We start from the raw sequence: 12,288 nt of genomic DNA, 5'->3' as shown, positions 1-12,288 counted from the left end.
TATGGTGATTCATCATGTGCTTTTTGAAGACAGTCTTACCAATTTGTATGCCAGACTTTAATACCATCATGCCTTTTCCCCACTGTGAGTCTTTTTATGTATTCTGTTCCCTCGGCTTGAAATACTCTTCATTCTCTTGGTCCCTTGACTAACTTACACTGATCCTTGCAGCTTCTTCAAATATATTGCTTTCTCTGGGAGATCATCTCTGTCTCACCTGTTCCACCCAACTGTGCCATATCAGGTGCCTTCTCAAATCAACTCTGCAGAGAAAGTATGAGCATCCTTAAAGCATAGACCAAACTGTGGAATTTGGGTGCAAATCATACAGATTTCAGTCATTCAATTACTTCTTCATGTATTTAACATACAGTTATTTAGCACTTGCTATGTGACAGCACTACTCTGGGAGCCAGTGAACAAAAATCAAAAACCCCTCCTCGTGGCATTTAAATTCTGCAAAGGATTTAGGTAAAAACAAACAAATAAACCTAAACAAAATGCCAAATGCAGTTATTTTAGATAGCAATAAATAAAGGAGTATGCTGACACAGAGACTCTGTGGGGGCAGAATGATTAATTTAGATAGGGTTGTCATGCAAAACCTTCTGAGGGGGTGACATGAACTGATGCCCAAATGATAAGAAGTCGGTCCTGTGAAAGTCAGAGGGAGGAGCATTCCAGACTGAGTTAACATCATGTGCAAAGGCCCTGAGGCCTAGAAATAAAATTACTGGCATGTTCAGAGAGCAAAGATAATATGAGCCTCATGGAGCATAATGACCAGTGTAGAGGGTAGTTTAAGTTGATGTTGGAGACTGGATTTTATTTCAAGTGCAGTGAGAAGCCAATAGAGGATTTTATGTAACAAGAGTTATGTATTTTTTTTTTTTAAATGATTGCTTAGCTACTGTGTGGCAAGTGGACTTTTAAAAAAGCAATAGTCAAAACTGGAAGTCCACTTAAAGACTGTTGCTGTAATTCAGTCAGTCACCGATGGCAGCTTGAATTAGCGGGTGGCCATGGAGAGAAGAGAAGGTTATGGATACAGGACATCATTTGCAGGTAGAGCTGACAGGACTTGCTAACACCTGGGATGTGGGAGGTGGTGGAAGAGAAAATCAAGGATGACACATGGGTTTCTAGCATGGCAGCTGGGTGGATGGATGTGCCATTTACTGAAATGGTTTTACTGAGTAAGTTTACAAGGGAGCAATTCAGAATTACTTTAGTCTTTATTATTCTCCCCTGGCAAAAGAAAGAATTGTTCATTTGGTGCTTCTTAGTCTATCATAATATTCCATCTCTCTATCATAATATGTATCTGGTCTATTCATATATACTTGTCAGCCTGCCTTCCCCCGCCCACCCAATGCCATGTGATCAAACTCACACCACAACTTTCATCTGGTTTGGTATAAGGGCCCAGCACAGTGCTTGCCACATGGCGAATATTAAATGGATATGTTGCATTAAGCTGAGTTATATTAAATAAAGCTGAAAAATCTCATCAGTTTAACAAGAAACATAGGCAAGGGATCTATTATTTCAGAACCTATCAGTGCTGTCTCTCTGGACCTAAGGATAAAAATTTTGATTCAATATATGTGTTTCAGGGACATTTTGTGCAAAGTTATTTAAAAAAACAGCCCCTCTGGCCTTTGCCCACAATACGCTTATGCCAAAATGTTTGTCCAGTCTGTTCAGTTCACTTGGTATGTCAAGGAGACAATATAATCGAATATTGACTCTGATACACTAAGACACAGCCCAGGAGAAATATCACCCAGAGTCGCTGCTTCAGAAAGAATACAGGAAGTCCTTAGCCTGGCCAAACTCTGCCTTCTGCTTATCTTTTGGATTTATCTCGACTTGCCTAGTATATCTTCATAGAGGTGACAAATGTTTTTTATGAGAATATTTTATCACAAAATTAGCAAGCTAAGGATCTCATTCTTCAGCAATTAATGCCCATTCATTCCTAATTTCTATGAGAGTTGTTGGTGAAAATTCATAATATATCTTTCCCATTTAGGCAGCAGTACATAAAATGGATATTCAAACTGCATTACTAGACTCAAAATAGATTATTTCATTACCTCTTTTGTGGAGGTAAAAGGGAAAATATAAATCAAAAAAAGATTGCAAAATAAAGATGACATTCTTGTGAAAATGTATGCTGTGAGAGTAAAATCAATGAAATTATCATTCTGCGCATTCTGTATATTAGACTGGTAAGCACAAGGTGAGTATGGAATTTGCACAAGCATCTTAGTAATTGAAGCTCACTCAGAATTTCATATCCTCCTTCCGTCTCTGATATATGAGTAAGCGAGTCAAGGGAGCTTGTGGCCTGCACTGCACTAACTGACATGGCTGACATTTCCCTGAAGAAGTGCAGATGTAGAAAAATATAGCTTAAAGAACTGAAAAGTGAAAGTGAAGTTGCTCAGTCATGTCCGACTCTTTGCGACCCCATGGACTGTAGCCTACCAGGCTCCTCTGTCCATGGGATTTTCCAGGCAAGAATACTGGAGTGAGTTGCCATTTGCTTCTCCAGGAGATCTTCCTGATCCAGGGATTGAACCCGGGTCTCCTGCATCGTAGGCAGATGCTTTACCGTCTGAGCCACCAGGGAAACTCACTGGGAAGTTTGCTGACAAAGTGCAGATGTAGACAAATGTAGCTTAAAGAACTAGATATCCTCAATATTCAAGTTTGTTTTTTTTTTTTTTTTCCTGGAGTTTCAGCTAAGCAATCTAGTCTGGAATTGTTTCCAGTCCCAAAGGTTACAGTGAGTCAGAAAAAAGTGAACAGTGGACAACTCCTGTCGACCCACGTTCCAGCTGGAAATCAAGGGCAATGTGTCCCATGATGATCCCACTAACCCTGTTTAGGTCCTAACCCCTAACACACTGAGGTTCTGCAAGGGTTTTGTCCTTGCTGTTCCTTTTTCCTCAACTCTTCACATGCCTCACGCCTTCCTACACCTCAGATCAATGACTGAAATGTAGAGCAGGGTAGTGTGGAGGTAAGCCGGGTTCCCTGAGTGGAATCGAGCCCCACCATTTATCAGGGATGTGACCTTGAACATCAGTTGAGCAACCTCACTAGGCTGTGTTGTCATCAGTCAAATGAGGGTAGCGGTACCTACCCCAGAGCTCGCTCTGTGTGCGAAATTACGTGTAAAGTGCTTTGAACAGTGACAAGACAGCAGGACAGCGTCAAGAGCTTCCCTAAGGCATGCTCCACAAATTATACTTTTAAAAAACAGATTATACAGAGTAATTGGATAACATTATCCTTGTTTTAAAAATGTTTGTGGATAATGATAGAGAAAACTGAAATCTAACTCTCCATAACGCTAACAGTCATAAACTTTAAAGCAGTCAACTTTCAGTAGTAAAATGTTCAGTTCTTAATTTTTTTATTTCTGCTTCTCTGTGTTTTCTGTTTTCTGCAATGATTAGAAACGTTTCAGTTTTTTTTAATGTTTGATAAAAGGGATAACTACAGTTTATTGGACCTAAAAGGCACTTAGAGATCCCCCAGTTTTTTCTTATTCTTCCAGAAACAAGGAAACTGAGGATGAGAGAAATAAGTCAAAACAGCAGAGGGATCAAATTCTTGGCCCCCAGTCACCATACTATTTAATTGAGGTTCAGGAAAGCTTTTTGGCTCTCAGATGATTTTTGAAATTTTTATTTTGGGAATTCTAAATAACTGTATGTTATGTGTCGTGTTCATCTCCAGGAAGTAGTATAAAACTGAGAGCTAGACAAGTGTGAGAGAATTTTATATCAGAGTTTTTATTTATTTATCTAGGTATTTTAAAATTTGCCTGAAACAATAATATAACCTATCATACAGGAGAGGGCACCTGTTGCTTGGGTACCATGAAAGAAAACATTTCATTGAGAAAAATAGATCATCATTATTTTTACCTGAGATACTAAACTAGTCCATGGATCAATATTAGCCTAATTGCTAGTTATTAATGACCATGAGTTTGCTCTATCATGTGCTTCCTACACAGATTTCAAAGAATTGTACCTCTTATTTCCATAAACAAAGGTAATGGGCTACCCATACCAAAGTAGCATAACTATGAAAGAAATCATAGATTTATATCATAATCATAATAGCTATTTTTTTTCTGTCTTAAGTCATTACTCCAACTTGCTCTAAACTGGCTAAAGATGGGAAAAAAAAAACTAGCAGAGATTAGGATGTCTTGGGAAAATGAGATCACGTCTGCGAGGTTGTTTATGTTCTTTATATGCACAGGTACATAACTGAGCATGAAAAATTACTGTATGGCCCTTGCCTTTTCTCACCGTTTCCCTTGAGACTGGCTAGGGGTTGGTTTGGCAGTTCCTTAGTTTGCTTATTAGAACCAAGGCAAATGTTGAACAGTTTACACCCAGTGTGTATCTGATGGATCCTTGCTTTGCACATTGGTTGTTGAATGTTTTTGAATATTATCCCTAATTAGAACTCTCAATAGAAGAGCTTCTAGGGAATAGGAAACACTGGATTTTTCCTATCTTAGAATTTCAAGTTCACTCTCTGTGTCTCTTTCTTTCCCTTCTCCTTTCCCATATTTATATACATTGATAAACTTACACATGTAGGATATGTGTGTATAAATATACATGTGTTTATATACACAAAATATATTGTCTTTTGGAGTTAAAATTTAAACCACTTTTTGAATGTTATTATACTTCACTGTAAATTTAAATTATTAAAAATTTGTGTTTTCAATATAACCAAAATAGCTGACCATTTTTTCCCAAGCCCTGACCCATTTCCCCAAGCTTTACTTTATTTAGCCATGAAAACTTTTCATTCAAGGCAAAGTTTTGAATGCTTCAGCACTGAAGCATTTATTGTTTTCAGTGTACATCAAATTTTAACCTAGTGGACAGGCGACCAGCTGATAACTCCAGCAGCCTAGAGTTTCAGAACAGCCTAAGGTAGGACAGAAATAGATGTGCTGAACAGAGGATTAAGAGTGTCCATGATTGATGCCAACCAGCTTTGTCTTGTTTGTTGTGGTGTCACCTTGGATGCAGGAAAAGAAGTGTAGCACTAAAAATCAAGAAGGAAAAAAGCCATAAGATTCTGGGGTGTGGTCCCAGATCTGCCACTAACATGAGACAAAACCTGTCACTTCGTTTGTCCTCAATATTCTTAGCTATAAAAATGAGTGATTTGTAATAAGTTATGTCTAAGGGTTCTTCTGCATTGTCCTCTGAGATCCAGTCACAACTTTCTACCTTACTTTATTCCAGTCTCAGCATTTGCATAGGCCACATGATATCAAACACAGCTCAACACACAGATGCTGTTCATTGGATTAGATTTCTTCCTAGCACTAACAATGAACCCTAGTGCAAAACTAGACCATCGCGGACCTCAGTGACCATTAGATCTCCTAGTGGCTCAGAAGACTACGTTTGCTTCAACTTGCCAAGTTTAAGATCAATGACTGAAAAGTGTAAAAGGGAAAACTAGAATATTCCAGAGTATTCTGGGTTATCTGTGTAGTATATTGTATTCTTCATTATGATACTACCATCTGTTCATAGTAAACTTTCCTAATATTGCCCCAAATTGGTTTAGATCCTCAAGTGAACATTAACAGACATGATGTTGTCTTCTTGAATAGATCTACTTCAGTTGTAGGCCATTTAATTAGCCTAGCTGTCAGACTAAAAAAAAACTAGTCATTAAGACATTCATTTTTTTATTGTAGACTTGATCTACAACACTTTTTGATGACGTAAACTTTAGACTGAGAAGGACAAAACTTCTGCCTGGGAAACAAGCAGAGATGTGCTCTTGACTTGCACAAGATTTTTATATTACCTAAGATCTAAGGTTTATACTCAAACACGTTTCTTTATTTAACTCTCATTTCTAATTACATCTATTCTGTGGTTTTGTCACAGCAATCATATCTTGCATTTAATTTTCTGACAATACCACATTTGAGGATCTTTGGGTGTAAAACATGTTTTGTGAGAAAAACATCTAAATGACTAAAGGATGTGAGATATTTTGCTAAACTGCCACTGCTAATCTGATTTAATAGTGTCTTAATGGTTGGAATATTTTGAAGCCTTGACAAACTTAGGAGCTTGGAGTCAGCTCTAAACTTCAGGCGTACTCAGATTCATTACAGGTCCATGGGGCCAAAGCTTGTGAATCGTCACTTCACTAGTCAGTTAGAAAGCATCTGTTAAGTACCCATTGTGTGTTTGACACTATAAAATAAAAAGATGTGGTCAGAGCCCCTGGGAGTCTATAGTCTTAGACAACTATAAATTAATGAAAGGTCTGAAGTTTCATTCTTATTGGAATTATCGAATTGAGTTCCAGGAAACACATTTATAGATAGGGATTTCAAATAAAACAGGACAAGAGAGATGTCCAGCCTATAATAAAGATGACCTGGGCATTCATTTGATGATGCCTTTGACCAAGAAACATTGACATTTTAGGAATCAGTGAACTAAAATGGACTGCAATGGGTGAATTTAACTCAGATGACCATTATATATACTACTGAGGGTAAGATCCTTTAGAAGAAATGGAGCAGCCCTGATAGTCAACAAAAGAATCTGAAATGCAGCACTTGGGTGCAATCTCAAAAGCGACAGAATGATCTCTGTTCATTTCCAAGGCAAACCATTCAATATCACAGTAATCCAAGTCTATGCCCCAACCAGTAATTCTGAAGAAGCTGAAGTCGAATGGTTCTATGAAGACCTATAAGACCTTCTAGAACTAACACCCAAAAAAGATGTCCTTTTCATTATAGGGGACTGGAATGCAAAAGTAGAAAATCAAGAGATACCTGGAGTAACAGGTATGTTTGGCCTTGGAGTACAAAATGAAGCAGGGCAAAGGCTAACAGAGTTTTGCCATGAGAACGCACTGGTCATAGCAAACACCCTCTTCCAACAACACAAGAGAAGACTCTACACATGGACATCACCAGATGGTCGATACCAAAATCAGACTGATTATATTCTTTGCAGCCAAAGATTGAGAAGTTCTAAACAATCAAGACCAAGAGCTGACTGTGACTCAGATCATAACTCCTTATTGCCAAATTCAGACTTACATTGAAGAAAGTGGGGGAAAACCATTAGACTATTCAGATATGACCTAAATCAAATCCCTTATGATTATACAGTGGAAGTGACAAACAGATTCAAGACATTGGATCTGATAGACAGAGTGCCTGAAGAACTATGGACCGAGGTTCGTGCCATTGTACAGGAGGCAGTGATCAAGACCGTCTCCAAGAAAAAGAAATGCAAAAGGGCCAAATGGTTGTTTGAGGAGGCCTTATAAGTAGCTGAGAAGAGAAGAGAAGCTAAAGGCAAAGGAGAAAAGGAAAGATATGCCAATTTGAATGCAGAGTTCCAAAAAATAGCAAGGAGAGATAAGAAAGCCTTCCTCAGTGATCAGTGCAAAGAAATAGGGGAAAATAATAGAATGGGAAATTCTAGAGATCTAGTCAAGAAAATTAGAGATACCAAGGGAACATTTCATGCAGACATGGGCATTATAAAGGAAAGAAATGGTATGTACCTACCAGAAGCAGAAGATGTTAAGAAGAGTGGCAAGAATGCACAGAAGAACTATATAAAAAAGATCCCCAGGTAACCACGATGGAGTGATCACTCACCTAGAGCCAGACTTCCTGGAATGGGAAGTCAAGTGGGCCTTGGGAAGCATCACTACAAACAAAGCTAATGGAGGTGATAGAATTCCAGTTGAACTACTTAAAACCCTAAAAAATGATGCTATAAAAGTGCTACACTCAATATGCCAGCAAGTTTGGAAAACACAGCAGTGGCCACAGGACTGGAAAAGGTCAGTTTTCATTTCAATCCTAAAGAAAGGCAGTGCCAAAGAATGTTCAAATTACCACACAATTGCACTCATCTCACATACTAGCAAAGTAATGCTCAAAATTCTCCAAGCCAGTCTTCAACAGTACATGATCCATGAAATTCCAGATGTTCAAGCTGGTTTTAGAAAAGGTAGAGGAACCAGAGATCAAATTGCCAACATCTGTTAGGATCATCAAAAAAGCAAGAAAGTTCCAGAAAAACATCTACTTCTGCTTTATTGACTACACCAAAACCTTTGACTGTGTGAATCACAGCAAACTGTGGAAAATTCTTAAAGAGATGGGAATAACAGACCACCTGACCTGCCTCCTGAGAAATCTGTATGCAGGTCAAGAAGCAACATTTAGAACTGGACATGGAACAACAGACTGGTTCCAAATTGGGAATGGAGTATATCAAGGCTGTGTATTGTCACCCAGCTTATTTAACTTATATGCAGAGTGCATCATGTGAAATACCAGGCTGGATGAAGCACAAGCTGGAATCAAGATTTCTGGGAGAAATATCAATAACCTCAGATATGCAGGTGACATCACCCCTTTATGGCAGAAAGCAAAGAAGAACTAAAGAGCCTCTTGATGAAAGTGAAAGAGGAGAGTTTAAAAGTTAGCTTAAAACTTAAAAACTCAACATTCAGAGAAGTAAGATCATGGTATCTGGTCTCATCACTTCATGGTAAATGGATGGGGAAATGATGGAAACCGTGAGAGACTATTTTTGGGGGGCTTCGAAATCACTGCAGATGGTGATTGTAGCCATGAAATTAAAAGACGCTTGCTCCTTGGAAAAAATGCTATGACCAACCTAGACAGCATGTTAAAAAGCAGAGACATTACTTTGCCGACAAAGGTCCATCTGGTCAAAGCTATGGTTTTTCCAGTAGTCATGTATGGATGTGAGAGTTGGACTATAAAGAAAGCTGAGGGCCGAAGAATTGATGCTTTTGAACTGTGGTGTTGGAGAAGACTCTTGAGAGTCCCTTGGACTGCAAGGAGATCTAACCAGTCCATCCTAAAGGAAATCAGTCCTGAATATTCATTGGAAGGATTGATGCTGAAGCTAAAACTCCAGTACTTTGGCCACCTGATGCGAAGAGCTGACTCATTTGAAAAGACCCTGATGCTGGGAAAGATTGAAGGTGGGAGAAGAAGGGGACGGCAGAGGATGAGATAGCTGGATGGCAGCACTGACTCGATGGACACGTGTTTGAGTAAGCTCTGGGAGTTGGTGATGGACAGGGAAGCCTGGCGTGCTACAGTCCATGGGGTCACAAAGAGTCGGACACAACTGCGCGACTGAACTGAACCGAACTTAACCAAGAAATTTTCATTGAGTGCCAGTTGTATACTTGTCACTAGGGATGAAAAAGTCTGTCTATGTCCTCTTAGATGGTGGCCTGGCTTAGGAGCCTAATTATAGACTGAGGCAGGAATGGGGCCAGTTTAGCGTAGATGGAAATTAAAGTAGGATTATTTAGGCTTCAGTTCTGATCAGAGCTGTCCGGGACCAGTGAAGGTATCATGAGATTATGCATACAATCAAGATCTGCATGTAAGGAAGCCTGGCCTGGTCTTGGAAATCAGCTGAAGCTTCCATCTAACAGGGAAGATAAGAATTCCAGGAAGTGGACACAGTATTTGCTTAAACCATGAGTTGGCAAACTTCCTCCTGTAGGCAGACCTTGCCCATGGCCTGCTATTGTAAATAAAGTTTAACATTTTTCTCCATAGAAATGTTAGGTATTTTTGCTTAACTCCTAAATTATCTGTAATTTGTGTTACCATTGTTAAAGATATCTTATTTTTAATCACATTCTCTATTTTACTTGTAAGTGAGCATGGCAAACTTGGTGAAATCTTGTTAGTTCTATAATTTGTTAATTCTGTCAACTCTCTCAAACTTTGCTATCTTCCACATTTCTTCTAAGTCCAGTGCCTAGCCAACCCTTAGTTCTTGGGCTACACACAACCTACCACCATTTTTGTAGATAAAATCTTACTGGAATGTAGCCATTCCTATTTGTTCACATATTGTCTATGGATACTTTCTAGCTACATGGCAGAGTTGAATCAGAGATTGCCTGTGTCACAAAACCTAAATAAAATCCTTGCCGTCTCTTTGTACAAAATATTATTAACCTTGCTAATCTCTGACCACACGATAATATCTTTACTCAAAGACTGTCCATCAAGACTTGTTCTTTGTGGCTCCAAACACTTGAACTAGGACCACAGTATACAAATTAGAGGGAGAGAGAGTTTAGCTCAAGTTTCTACTTGAACTTTTAGTAGTAAGAATATAAATGTACTTCATCACAAAAAGACCAAAGTTGACTTTCTTTCACCTAAAGGATGGTGGATTTACAATTAATTGCCCAAACTGGAAACTCTTAGCAAATTACTTCAGGACTTGTTACAAATCAGGACTGTCCCATCCAAGCACAGATAAATAGCTACTCTGCTTTCAGAGGATCCAGCTTTCTGGAACCCAAGGATTGAACCCAGGTCTCCTGCATTGCAGGCAGATTCTTTACCATCTGAGCCACCAGGGAAGCCCCTTTGCTGGAATAGCTCAGATTATCTCTGCACTGTAACTGTCGAGGAGTAAGGAAAGAGATGCAGGTTTGAATTAGGTCAAAGAGTGGGATTTGTTTTCACCTCCCACAGGTTTCTCTTTTTAAAAAATATATATGTATTTGTTTATTTATTTATTTATGGCTGTGCCTGGTCTTAGCTGCAGCTTGCAGGATCTTTAGTTGTAGCATGTGGGATCTAGTTTCCTGACCAGCTAGGTCCCCTGTATTGGGAGCATGGAGTCTTAGCCACTGGACCATGAGGGAAGTCTCTCTCACAGGTTTTTGAAGTCACATTTAAACCCCACATGTAACAAGTGATAGACAGCCTTCCAGTGTCTTATTCTTCTTTTCCTGCACTGGGGAAGTTCTTATTTGTGCAATTGTTGACTCTAACTCAGGGGAATTCAGTGATCAGGGAAATGAGTAGTGATAGAGAGTCCTTGGACAGTCCCCTCGATCCTACAGTGTCTCCTTCAACCCAGGGCAAAACAAGGCTTTCCTGAAAGAATAAAGTTCTGAACTCAGCCAAAGAAATTAGTATGCCTAATCAGATATTTCCAAATATTTTTAGAGAAATGGGTTTTATATCATGTGACTGTTCCTCAAGAACAGCTATGTGGGAGCTCTACATAAGACAGTCTTTTGCAGTTTTTCTTCAGTAGGAAGTCCCACTCTGTGGGAGCTGGTAAAAGTCCCTTCTGTGGTTTAGTTTACAAGCATAGATTCCAGCTAAGGCAGGTGTTGGCAAAATCTTATGGCACAAAATTCTGCAAACTGGCCTCCTTCTGCCAAGACAGCACTCTGCAAATTGTAGTTAAACAAGCGTGGTGTGTGGCTGATTTCTCTTTTATAGTCTGCAATTTGCTGGTTATTTTGTCCCATTCTGGTTCTCACAGACATCAGCGTCAGCATTAATAGTTTTTCCAGTTTTGAAAGGAGGACAGTCATTGCCACAAGGGTTTCTGCAGAATCCAGGCTCATGATTGGCTTTGTCACTGGTGGGATGTGCTTACTTGTTATCTCCCAGTAACTAGTCCATGATGTCTGTTACCGTTTGGTCCAAAGCTTAACCCCTCATGGTTGCTACAGAAGTTCCCTGGAAGGCAGCATTAGCATCAGCCAGGAACTTGTGAGAAATGAACGTTCTCAGGCCCCGTGTAAGCTTACTAATTCAGACATTCACGTCCTCCAAGTGATGTAAAGTTTGAGAACACTGGTTTTGGAAAAAACACCTAGAAATTTGTAGCATGCCCTCCTTAGGAAATAAACATGGTTATTCCATAAACCGTGGAAGGAGATCAAACCAGTCAATCCTAAAGGAAATCCTAAATATTCATTGGAAGGACTGATGCTGAAGCTGAAGCTCTAATACTTTGGCCACCTGATGTGAAGAACTGACTCATTAGAAGAGACCCTGATGCTGGGAAAGGCAGGAGGAGAAGAGGACGACAGAGGTTGAAATGGTTGATTGGCATCACTGACTCGATGGACATAAGGTTGAGCAAGCTCCTGGAGTGGTGATGGACAGGAAAGCCTGGCATGCTGCAATTCATGGGGCTGCAAAGAGTCGGGCACAACCAAGCGACTGAAGTGACTGAACTGATTCCGTAAACTGTCTGAGCCAGGTGACGCTAGTGGCAAAGAACCCGGCTGTCAATGCAGGAGACATAAGAGATGTCTCTTGGGTTCCATCCCTGGGTCGGGACTATCCCCTAGAGGAGAAGGTGGCAACCGACGCCAGTAGTCTTGCCTAGAGAATTCCATGGACAGTGGAGCCTG

At 39.7% G+C, this 12,288-nt stretch overlaps 1 protein-coding gene across 3 annotated transcripts in view; it reads left to right on the top strand.

Annotated features, from left to right (window-relative positions):
• CNTN4 (contactin 4) overlaps positions 1–12,288 on the top strand; it is a 975,314-nt gene that overhangs the window by 768,652 nt on the left and 194,374 nt on the right. The window lies entirely within an intron of this gene.

The sequence above is a fragment of the Cervus elaphus genome, chromosome 24 (assembly GCF_910594005.1).
Source record: "Cervus elaphus chromosome 24, mCerEla1.1, whole genome shotgun sequence".
NCBI classification, from domain to species: Eukaryota; Metazoa; Chordata; class Mammalia; order Artiodactyla; family Cervidae; genus Cervus; species Cervus elaphus.
This window is presented reverse-complemented; position numbering and strand designations above follow the sequence as displayed.